Source organism: Amia ocellicauda, chromosome 20 (assembly GCF_036373705.1).
Source record: "Amia ocellicauda isolate fAmiCal2 chromosome 20, fAmiCal2.hap1, whole genome shotgun sequence".
Classification (NCBI taxonomy): domain Eukaryota; kingdom Metazoa; phylum Chordata; class Actinopteri; order Amiiformes; family Amiidae; genus Amia; species Amia ocellicauda.
The window spans coordinates 20,610,696-20,623,949 of NC_089869.1; positions in this window are offsets into that span (position 1 = coordinate 20,610,696).

Sequence of the window (13,254 nt, forward strand, 5' to 3'; positions counted from 1 at the left end):
TACAATCAATTGTTCTAATATGAAAACTACATCCGGATATTTGATGAGTGAAGAATACAGACAGAGTGGATTGGGAAATGTGATGCATTGTGGGTCAGTGCCTTGAATTACAGATGTGTTGAACTAGTCCAGTGGTTTTGGCTGCTTAACTGTCTTATGTGTGAAATGGCTGACTTGGAGAGGAGCACTCTCTGTAAACCAACCAGTGCAGCTAAAACACAAGGACATGATTTTAATCATTAGAAAAGACAGTGGGCATTCGTCACATCCAGCTGAGTGACATGTTTCACACGGAGACCTTATCTGACAACAAGACCGACACCGATATGGGGTTTAAATACCATGGAAACTGTGGAGTATTAGCGTGCAATTAAAGCAATAATTAAGCAGGTCCATCCGTTCTTTTGCAGCATAATTAGGCATCCTATTGGTCGCTCCTTTTAAGCCCTAGTATCTAGTTCTGAGATCTTTGTTTTTGATGCAAACCACCGCTGGAGACATCCTGTGGTAATGATGATCTCCAGATTTCCCGCAGAAGGCTTAGGACAGAGAAACCGTTTCTCACCCTGGGTTTACTGTCTTCTGATGTTGCCCCAGTCATGTTCAGAACATTTATGGATGTCGGTTGTGTTTCATCTAGGCTCTGTGATTGAGGATAACGTCCCACAATACAGCTGTTCCCTCGCAGCCCCTATTGCGTTGTGTTAAAAGCATTTTAAATTTGGATTCAACAATAGAGCAGCTATTCGTTGGTGTAATTACTCTCACATGTGTACAGCAGTCAACAGACAAACTATATGATATGTAACTCACACAAACCAGCAATGCAGGGTATTATACGTTCAGAAAATAGCAGGAGGCAACCACAGTGACATATGTTTAAGTGTGTATCACTGCATTCCTCTGATGGCATTGGTGTTGTGCTGTGGGGAGGAAAACATTTGGAAGTTACGGAGTGGAAATAAAGGAGGATGTGCACATTGAAATTAGATGAAGGGGCGCCACAATGAACTGTCTCATCAGTGCTGTCTGGGAGGCATGACGGCTCATTTGCATACAAGTGAATGTGTCATGGGACATTGTGTTAATACACTGCGGAGCGTACTGGAGCTGAGCAGATGCATTATCAGTGAGATTCACACCAGCTACGGCTTGATTACTAGCAAAGATATCTGCTTAAATGAAATCCTGGTAATACTAAATATCTCTGGAGCAATGAAGGGATTGTAAACACTGAATGATGCAAAATAAGTCTATTATCTGAGCAAGCAATTATTTTTAAAACTCAATGGTGGTAGAAAGAGGATTGTTAAGAAATCGGATGACACTTGAAACGTGGCATGGGTAGTGGGGACTGGAAACGAGTCGTATATACAGCGAATTAGATCATTCTGTAGACGATCCTGTCATGATTTCCTACAGATGATATAAATCTAGTTTTTGGAGTGAAGGGTCTGTGTGTCCTTTGAGCTCTCAGGCTCTCAGAGGAGTCCCTATGATGGCTGCTTCCAAAATAGATCTTATTACAGTATCTATCAGGATTCTGGCTGCAGGCTTGTGAACCAGTTGGAGCTTGGCTATCATTTTGGAAGTCCATCTGAAACAGAATTAGAGTAATCCCGCTTTGAAGTAACACAAGCATGGATAGGATTTACAGCTGCAGCCCCCTAGTGTTTCAGAGAGTCTTGTAAACAGAACTCAAAATGTTTCCACTTGTCTTCTATTCTGTTCGCATTTCGGAAGGAGCACACTCGTTCAGCTTCATTTATTTATTAGCCCATTAGCCCATTTGGATTACAGTTTATAAAACTGACATTCCACAACTATAAACTCTAAAGACTTTTCCACTTCCTCTGTGAGGACACAAAGCAACCCTTTGCTACTAAATAAGGGTTTAATAAATAAACAGTGTTTTTAAACATTAAAAACATTTTTATTTTCTCAGTGTTAATTGATTCTAATTTCCATTTGCAACATCAACAATCTGAATATCAAAATATTATTTGAAGGCCATGAGGTGGCATAGAGTAATTCATTAATTAATTTTGGGTGTTTTTCCTATATTTTTCTACTCCTTCACAATTGAGTGATACCTATTAAAGGTATTTATGTATCTCACCTGCAACAGAGAAATGTGTTGATAATTAATCTGGTTTTGCTGTGGATAGATCTATACTGTCCTGTAAAACAGGCCAAGCCTACTTCTACTGTCTGTATAATCTGCATACAAATGAGGTTCCATCTATCCATTTTCAAAACCGCTTATTCTGGTGAGGGTCACAGGGACACCAGAGCCAGTCCCAGCAGGCATACGGCACAACGCAGGATTACACCCAGGACAGGACACCACATACAAACAGGGCAATTTTAGCAGAGCCAATAACCTAACCTGCATGTCTTTGGAAAGTGGGAGGAAACCAGAGGGCCCGGAGGAACAGGGAGAACAATCAAACTCCCCACAGACAGGCCCTGTGAGCCGAGATTCAAACCCAGGACCCTGGCGCTGTGAGGCAGCACCGCTAATCACCACACCACCATGCCACCCTGAATGAGTGGCCATCATTTTAATTATCCACTTACCCTCATTATTTGAAATGAATTAATACAGAGTTATTAAGAAGTGGTAGTGAGCATTTCACCATTTTGGTTTCAGTAAAAGGAGACTAGTTGAGTTCTTCTTTGCTGGCAGTTGTCTACTCCCACTGACCGGACAAATTAATAGTCATGCGATCAAATTGTTCTTGGGTGAAGGTGTAGCTTCAAACACACAGACAGATGGACGCTTGAGCATCATACTGGCTGTTCATGTCACTGGCATTTCAAGTGACATTGAAAGGCATCCTGGTAAAATGCAGAATACTTTAGCAACCTCCTGGACCGAGTGTTTGCTGCAACAGTCAGCATTGACTGAAGTCGCTGCTGTGAGGAGAGCAATGCTGTTGTGCAATGTTGTTGATGTTGCAATGCGTGCAAAGGACATGACTGAGAACTTCAGCATCCACTCGGTTCTGGAAGGCACTCTGTGGAACTGGCACATTCTTCTACCAGGTCCGAGAACCGGGCCAATCGGGCTCAGTGGACTGACAAGATATTGAGCAGAGCTTTTGCCATTCCTGGACACAGAGTTAACATTCAGACAACTGTACTTAATGTGCATTTCCATTGATGTGGGGACTTTTTGCCCACATGCCGCCCAAGCAGGATCTCTCTGTGTTGCTGAGCTGACACACTTTTACATAATGTATAATTAGGGATGATTTCACTGTAAATGTTAGCAAGTTTGATGGCAAACACCAGAGACAGGGTTCTGCACTGCAGCAGGGTGGGTGAAGACAGACAGACTCTCTTGTTCAGTCCAATTATCATAACTGCATTTGCATTGCCACTGATATTCCATATTAAATTCCATATGTGAAAAAATACACAAAAGAGAAGTCTGTATTCGGGCTACAAAAGCACAATATATGGTCAAAATTACAGGTGCGATTCAAACCCACTTCCTGTGCTCTTCAGTTTGCAATGGGAAGCGAGCGGCACATTATAGCAAAAGTGGAATATTCTTGTATATTAATTGTATTGTATTGTAATTGTAATGTATATTAATATAAACAATTATGATGCATGTAAACAGGACATAACTGCTTACATTATGAATACTTTAAACTCTGAATACTTGTGCCATGCAAATGTACCTATACTGTTTCACATTGGAATATAGATTGGATATTTTTGCATACATACATTATTTACGCAATCAGTGCATAATCTAAATGCACCGGAATGATAGAATGATCATATTTATATTCCTGTTATTCATTTCTCACGCTGCCCCTGTCTCAGATTTCTACTCTATTATGACTGGGGAACGGTATTTTACTGTCACCGGGTTCAGACCCCAGTTTTACAAAGTTGTAATCCATCACTTTTCTGGTGTGTTGATCATATATTGCGGTGCGTTCTTAGTGGATAATTTATCACAGGAGTGGGATTGTGAATTATGCATGTACACTCAAAACGACTGGGTCAGATTGTTGTGCTACAGGAATCAGGACAGATATTTAACTTTTTTTTATGTGTTTCGGGTCTCATAGCTGTGGTTAGCTTTAAAGAACATTCCTGAAGAAATAGACATTTTGAGGCAGTGTGGAGGAACTGAAGAATAATGCTTTTATGTGCTTATGTCTGGACTCAACAGTGAACAATAAGTCCAAATTATGTTTCTAATCTGGCTACTCATTCCTCAGTCATGTATAATTTTAGTTTGTCATGAAGCTGTCAAGCTTTATGAATTATGACACAAATGAATAATTCTGATAGTGAAATCATTAGTTGTCAATCTAGTTCTGTCTGGTAATGATGCTTCTTTATTTGTTTGTTTTGTTTGTTTTTCTTGTTTGTTTTTATCATTGAAGGGACCTCTCTATATATAAAAACAGAAATATTTTCTTCCGTTTTGTTTTTAATAATTGTGTACCAATCCCATATTGTATATCCCAAGTACTCATAAAACCATTAAAACAATAGTGGAACTCTGATAATTAAATGGCTAATTGGTCACAATATGAATTCTCCATGGAGTGACAAATTACTCAGTGACTTTACTATTTGTTCTCATGTCTACCACATGGAAGAATGCTGATATTTGGGGTCAGCTGATATGTGTGGCAGGGTGAACTTTCCATTTGCACAAATAAACTGTTTTTGTCTGTGCAGTCCCTGGTTTTCCCACATATAGATCACGTGTGAGTCTCACCTGCAACATATGTTCATTAATTAACTGGGAGTTACCTCAGAATTAGTTAAAATGCTATTAGAATATATAGTCAAGAACATTATTAATCAATAATCATGTAAAGTTAATTATTAGTAATGAATATGGATGGTTAAACACAAACACAAACACATATATTTCTGTTGTTAATTTTAAATGGTTAACTGCTAGCAAGTGTCTGGGTTTTATTTATGACTATGTAAATTAGGTCTTGCATATTCTCTGCTGCACAAACAAGTGAGAAGGGAATAGTATTTGCTGGATTGTAAATTATTTATTAAATGGGTTCGTCACACATTTTATAATCTTTTTATTTTGGTTAGCTATGCATACATAGGGAAATACAAATATACAAAGTGGAAGCCTTGCTTTTATTTCCTGAAAGACAATTGCATTATTATTCAAATATTCATTTTAATTTTCCGCTATTTATTTAGGGATGTTAAAATATGATTCGCCCTTCGTAATGCAGGGTAACCTCTTCTGGAGAATGGTCTCCCTGTAACCTCTCCAGTCAAGGTTGTACTTTTCACACTGTTCAATGAGCTATAATTACAATGTGTTTTGTCCCTGAAAATCAGGGACTCGTTTAGAACCCATTTTAAGGAAACTAGCATTGTGCTTAATGAATTAAACAGCAAGTCTTGTCTTTGTTCTACACAATATTCAGTCTATGTTGAAGGAAATGCAATGCATTTAAAAAATATATAACATTCCCTTTTTTCAGCCTAGGCACGAGTATAGATATTATATTCTACATCCTTTAATACTGTATTAAGACGCTTTTCTATAGTATTTCATTATTAAAATCATTCTTTTTAATTTTTTCAGGAGAAAGTGATGAAACTTACTAGTTTTTCTCACATTCTGCTTCATATATATTTGACTAACCACATAAAATGTAGCCTACATAAACAGTGCATATAAATTGACTGCTGTGTCTGGCTTGTGAGTCCTCTGACCGTTACATCAGATTTGTGAAAGGGAAATTGTCCTAAACATATTGTAGGACCTCATATGCCACTTTGACCTTGGGAGTTGTTCCCTCTTTGGTTGCCTTTGGCTCCTCTTTTCTCTGGGCCAGCTGGATGCAGTTTGTTTCAAACTTTGCTGCTCGCTGTCACAAATCATCTTCTGTCACTTCTTTCTGTCACAAGTGGCTTCCTCTCCTGAGTCAGACGAGGCGCTGGGTGTCTCTGGGCAGCCCTTGCAGCTTTGAGATGACAACCGCCGTGGCGTTCGCCCCCGGCTTTTGATCACCACAGACTGCCTATATGAGGAGTCTAGTATCAGGTATTCAGACTAATTGGCCAGTGCTCCTCAGCTCTGTCTTTAATCCCATTGCCTCTGACTCTGGCTCGCTTTAAAACTCATCAGGGTCTGAAACAGGAAATGCTGACACTTTAAAACAATGAGTGAGTGTCAATATGAATTCGCCTCAAACACATGAAATCCCTCGGCGGAGCTGTGTTGACGGCAGCCATATCCGAGCTGCCCGTGTTGGAGAAATGAAACCTGCCTGTTAACACGGTGCTGTGACACCCTCTAATCGGCTCTTATCGGATTGTCAAATTGATGGTTTGGGGTTTGGCAGAAAAAGAAAACGGGATATCTTTAAATCAGCTCTCACCCCACGTGTCCAGAAACGTCCTAGATCTGCATTCATATTTAAGAGTGTGACGACTGTTTCAGTTGTAAATAAATGGTTTAACAGGTCTGTAAGAACCTGAAATAATGTCACTGTCGTCAAAGTCCTGCCAACCATGTAGTTCGCCCTGTGCAATCTCATTGAACACAATTTGCCAGAGGCCGTAATAGCTGTTGTTCAAAGTACTTCATAAAAACAAAGGAATACCCCCTGCTATTGGTTAACTATAACTACAACACTCACTAAACTAATGTAATTTCACTAATATTACACTTCAGTGTCAATTAGAAAAACAAACCATGTTTATGTATTTATTTTGACAGGTTTTAAATCAAAAATTGAAATGAGGAAAACCAATGAATTAAAAACAATACAAGACTGCAGGCGCTGCTTTTCTGTGATTATTTTGTTGTATTCGGGACCCACACTTATGTTTTTAACTGTACTTAGCTGTGACACACTTCCAATATTATCAGGGTTGCTGTGAAAATGAATTATTTCACGTCAAATTTGCTGTGACTTAATATAAAATGATTTTACTCCGGCTGCGTTTTATAGCCACCAAACACTGAGAACTGATTTTTCAAAGCTGGGATGGAAACCTGCTTTTCTACAAAAAATAATTTTATGCTCCTCACTTGAATTTGCTAACTGGGTCAGAAATAATATTTTTTCTCTCAAAAACAGGTTTCCTGAGGTATGATATATAAAAAAATAGAAATCTGACCTTTTTAAAATTTACATAAATGACTTGGTGTCTTACATATTTAAATAATTGAATTAGGGGACACAAGGAAACACAACAAAAGGTTCGAGAGCAGCTGTACATACAGAAGAGTGAAATGTAATCAGACCACGGTAAATGTTTTGTCTGTGGTTTGTTTGTGGCAGGACACACTCCTTATCGTTTATGACTCGCTGTTATACAAACAATTCTGGGGCCGTGTGTCTGTTTGGCGACGGAGAAGGAGAGGAAAAGGCAATCAAAGTGGATTGTCAGATTACTGCTCTTGTGTACACAACACGACAGATTACTGGGGTATCGAAGGGAACAGGAATACAGACAGAGATATCAGCTCCTCTGCTTTGATTTTGAATCCTGCAGGATAGAAATAATACAAATGGAAACTTTCTGGGGATCAGTTTGAGTGCTTCTAATATATTTTTTCACTTTTTCTTCACTAACAGGGGCACAGGGGTGAAGCACACAGAGGAGATTCAAAGTTCCTTTGGTCTCTGTCCACAACATTTAGTGTTTTCTCCTCATCCCTTATCACAGATATATGTATTTTAAAATGCATAATTTGTCCATATCTCCTCTGTCTGACATTACACAGAAGCACATCCAATAAAACATTACATTTACTACCAGTAATTAGGATTAGTTTTATTAATGTGTTCAATATTTCATCTGGCTCAGATCATTTTTATACTTCTTAAAGAAACTGAAATATCTGACATGTAGACTTTGCCTTTCTCTTTCATTAATTAATCTAATTAATTAACTAAGTATGTCCACCAGGCGTGTGACGCTGGTCTATGTTTTTATTTCTTTTTCCATGCATTACTCAAAGTCCATTAATTTATTTTAAGCAGCATTCAATTAAATGCAAAGCAGTTACACAACGATTAAGATAATACTCTTTTCTGCACTTTGAATATGCTTCCTGTAGGTCATGCCCTGATGCTTTTCTGCATGTCTACATAACTTGCCTGATCTAAGAATGTAATTTGCCCTGTCTTTGTCCCTACACTGATTTCCCTCTCCGTACAGAATGTGTAGCTCATTTCTCTCAGGATATTTCCTTGGCCGAAGCTGTCCTCTTTCATTACCCTCTCACAACCTCTTTTCTTCGGCGTACCATTTCATTTGTGCCCCTGCATTAATGCATTCACAGCACAGTGGTGAGTGGTGATAGCTGGGATTCCTGAAATAATGCCATATCTGTTAAAGCAGCCATTCAATAGTTGCTTTATCATTTTAAGGAAACAGATTCATGTAACAAACAAGACAGAGACAACAAACTCTGGTACTTAGTTCTGTGGCTGTAAAAAACTGTGCTGGAATTTTCTGTGTCCCTCATTAACAGTAAATTGCATTTAAAGATAAGTTGTGTACACCAGGTTATAAATAAATGTTTAAGCAGAGTTTGCATAAAGGCAAACTTAAATCTTAAAAAGGCTACATCTCATTAAGAGTAATTCTATGTTAGTGAAGGTTTATCCTCCTGTCCTCTATCTTATTATCTAACGCAAGTCCTACTGAACGATTATAGAGCACAATTAAAATATGAAAAAAAAAATACATGATAAGTATAAATAATGTATTTTATTCCTGGGCATGACATGGAAATTGAAAGTGTTGAAGGGGAAAATATGTTTATCTAGGATTTAGTCATCTATGAATTTTGGAAAGGAAATCCCCAAGCATGCAGAGTTATTTTTAAAGCGACAAAGAAGGTCACAGATAAGCACAATTATATAACGCCAACGAAATGCGGTTTCCACAGAGTATGGAAATCCACAGCCACAGACCAAATTACATTATTGACACATTTACGGCACATTTAAGATCCACAGATGCAATGTCGGCCCTTGTGAATTCTACATATTATAGCCTGACCAAGACTTTTTACTCTAAAATCTTCTTACGAGAACCAAATAATGTATGATATATTAATGTATAATATATTCTCTTGCAACAGTAAAGGAGAAAAATATCCCTTTTATTTTTCATTTTTTAAGGGAGTATTGCTGGGGAAATAAAGGGAATACTGTGTAGTTTTGTAATTTTAATTCTCTTGCAAAGAAGGGACAACTCCCAATTGGAAAACAATCCCTCACTAGTTCTTGCGCCTGCTCTGCGTTCGCTGTGCAATAACTGTTAAGCAGGTGCTGGGACTCATTTTTTGAGCCAGCAGGGAATAGATGAAGCCTTTCTGCACTTCCCCAGATTCACAGGTTTTCAGAAGTGACCATATAGCAAGACTGGCCAATCAGAGAAAGATATATTCCTTCTTCAGTATGGACATTTTGCTCTGTTTGGATCTCTATAACTGTGTCTATAACTCTACCATGAACTGAACAAACATATGCCAAGCTTTTCTTAATAAAAGAGAATAGATTGTTTTAAACCACCTGATTAAATGTTTGGCTGAACTATGTTATATAACTATGTACCTTAAACATTGTTTTTATTGTTTCACTGTCAGTAAACAGAGAATCTAGTCAGTTTTTTTAATTCAATATTTAAATCTGTAGATACCTTTGTAAAAAATGTAAACTACATGAAAACACACATTGGTTAGAGTTGTATGCATCTTTACATTATTAAACTTCCAATTAATATGAGTTACTGTGAGTCTATAATTCTGATATTGAGCTTTAATTAGTCAGTCACTTTTTACCTTATCAGAGCAGCAACTCTCATTTGGTAATTAAAAAACTCTTTAATGGGCATCCTTCCTTTTTAATTAATACCACAAGGTTGAAAACATCATGACAGGAAACAGATCATACAGCGATTATGAATGGGCTGAAACTTAAGTAACAAGGAAACATCAAAATAAAACCCTTTCCTTTTTAGAGCAAAGACTTATTACTACCTGTATCTTTAAAAATCTGAAAGTGAATGACCTCTTGAGATTTGCAAAGTGAGGTAAAATTGAGTAAACTCACTCACGACACTTAACTTATCTGGAGCTGTGTTTTTATCCATAATTAGGCAAAGTCTGCAGGGCTGAATACCAACAAACATCTTCCCCAAGAGACAAAGCAACTGCAGGCATACTACAGTCGAGCTCAATATATATTTCTTCTATTGCTATAAACATTAGATATGTACGTTATTTGACAGATAAAGTCATATTTCATTTATATGACCAATATTTTAATGACTATAAAGAACTTTATTATAGAATTTCTGGATGTTGACTTCAGATCTTTTGGGTTTAGACAGAAAAACAAACCAAAACAAGCTTGATTCCAGCAGCTATTTCAAGTTTAGTTTACACAGAGGAACGTGAATGGGATTGCTGCCAATGCAAAGGCAGAGCCGACACGAGGACTCTGATTTCTACGGTCAAGTGCTTGAAGCAGTTTATCAAATGTTGTAATTGAATACAGCAGGGCCTACTCTATTCAAAAGCACTTATATGGAGTGATTATGAGAATGGAGTGAGCTCTAACGGTTCAAAGGGCATACTCTCATTCTGGTCTTTTATTTTCTGACATTTAAACCCATTCCCTGGATGGCTCGTTCGCAGAGCCCATTCATTCTGCCTGAACTTAAATTAAGGTCAGTAGTTTTTTTAATGTGGCCATTTTTTGTGTGGAAAGTATGGGCTTTCTCGGTTTCATTAGTATTCATTAGCTCTCATTAGTATTCACCCCCCTTGGTGTGACACACCTGATTGAGCTGTGGTGAAACCAATTGTCTTTAGAAGTCACGTAATTAGTTGAATGGAGTCCTGCTCTGTGCAATTAAGGTGTGTCACATGATTTCAGGTTCAATACACCTGTCTCTGGGAGGTCCCACAGTTGGTTAATACAATTGCTAACAAAAATACAACATGAAGATGAAGGAACATTCAATGCAAATCTGGAATAAGGTTCTTCAAAAGCTTAAAAATGGAATATGGCTGTAGTTGCTGCCAAATGTACCTCTATCAAATATTGAGTAAAGGGGGTGATTACTTTTGCATTCAATGATTATCTGTTTTGTATTTATAATTAATTTAGATTATATTTTTCAGTTTGACATTATGGACATTTTCTGTGTTGATCAGTGGCAAAAAATTAAATCCATTCGGACTTCATGTTGTAACACAATGAAATGTGGAAAAGTCCGAGGGGGTGAATACTTTTGAGAGCCACTGTAAGTGAGGCACACTTTGAGCATGTTCTAGAATAAGGAAATAGACTTGAAGTGAATTTCAAAAAAACTAATGGTCATCTTTGTCAGAAAAAAAAAGACTGGAACCATAATAGATGTGTTCAAGGAAGTGCAGGACTTTCTACATTAAAAAACAATTTAGATTTCAGTCAAATGTGATTGAGACAGAGACAGGTAACTCTTTGGAGGGAGACCGTTTAATCTTTATCACCAATCAGCCAGAAAGCACACCTTGTCTGCTCCTGGATGAGTTACTGATTGCTTTCTTGACGTGTCTGTTTCCTGAAATCAAGCCCTCGCCGATTCCCCGTATCTTCCTGAGCAGCATCCTCAACTGGAGCCGATCCCTCTCCTTCAGCCCTATCTGTTCCTCTGTCGCAGTTACATGCACACTGCTTCCCAATGAACAACCTGGCACAGACAGACGTGAAGTATGATTTTCAATGGGAGTGTCTCTTAAATTACAAATGGCTGCTGTGACGACTCGTGTTTGTTATTGTTGTGTTGTGTTGAGATGTTAATGCAAGTAATGTAGACTGATAGATAAAATCGTACATTTATCAATTAACTTCAAAGTGCTTTGGTCTAATTAGACACTACAATCTGTAACTGACATGTTGCCTTCGGGAGCAGAACACAATGTATCCAAATTGTTCCCTTTCGAATCACTTCTTGTCCCTTTTCTTTCCACCGCACTGCCGATTATTCCCCATCAAGTGCCAGCAGCGCTCAGCTTGGCGGATTCAATGTTTGACAAATCACAATATTGGTTCTTACTCTAAAAACTCTTATTGACTGCCAGTAAACACCAAACATGGCAGGAGAGGGGAGACGCATGCATCAATGTGACAAACTGGTTCCCACATCTCCTACAATCAATGTATCAAGGGAAGGATATTTCAAATAGTTCAGATACAGTGGGCTTGTTCCAATAAGAAATTATGAATCATCCTGAGAGAAGCACTTTCCTCATGCACACCACAGCGCTGAATTAAATAAATCTGTTTTCTATTAGTCTGAGACATAATTTGCTAGAGAGAAACATGCTGTATTGGTCCCCTTATTGTCGTGGAAGGGTTCAAATTAGCAACTGAAAGAATCAAGCTTATCTGGGCTTTTCTTTAAATTCATGAAATATGGACACCTCTTCTGTAGGACACCAGGTGACAAGGGACACAAGCTTCACAATTATAAACAAGCAAACATAAAAGCACAGATAGATAAAAGGATAGATGGATGTGCTTGTCAATGCCACATTTCGTTATTGACACAAAGAAAACAGTTTTGTATTCCCAGCATTTAGGTGCTGGATAATTTGCTTTTCTTTCCGAAAAAGAGTAACAGGGGCAGGAACGATGTCTTTCTTTCATGTTTTCAGGTAACTAACCTCTCCCCAATTAGAGACTTCAATCCCAGAATGAGCAGAACGATGAAGCTCAACTGCCTGAAGTAATTTTCTGATTCCTTTCAATTAGTCAATTAGCAGGGCTGCGTTTTCATGGTGAGTCAATTTCAGTTTTAGGTCATTAAGAACCAACTGAGCAATAATGGCATGTGTTGAAGGCATGTGAACACATATAAGGTCTTTATTTACTCTTTTCATAGAGAATCTATCAATTAAACAAGGTACAGTATAGTTTGTGGACAACAAACAAGTGTAGAGCCAGTGAACCAGAGGGCACATTCATATGCAGTCTGCAGACGTCAGTGATGCAAGGCGCTGAGGGTTCGGTAGAGCTCAAGCACTGCTCTACTACCTTTATTTTTGTAAACACTCCCGTACAAAGCATAAAATAAGACTGATAATTGGACACAATAGCATGTCGCAGGGGACAGTGTTTTATTATTATTGTTGTTTTTACAAATGGAAGAACAATGGAACTCCGAAATACCAATGTGTCACATGATTGAAATTCTGGAACAACGTGTTCTCTGCTCCTG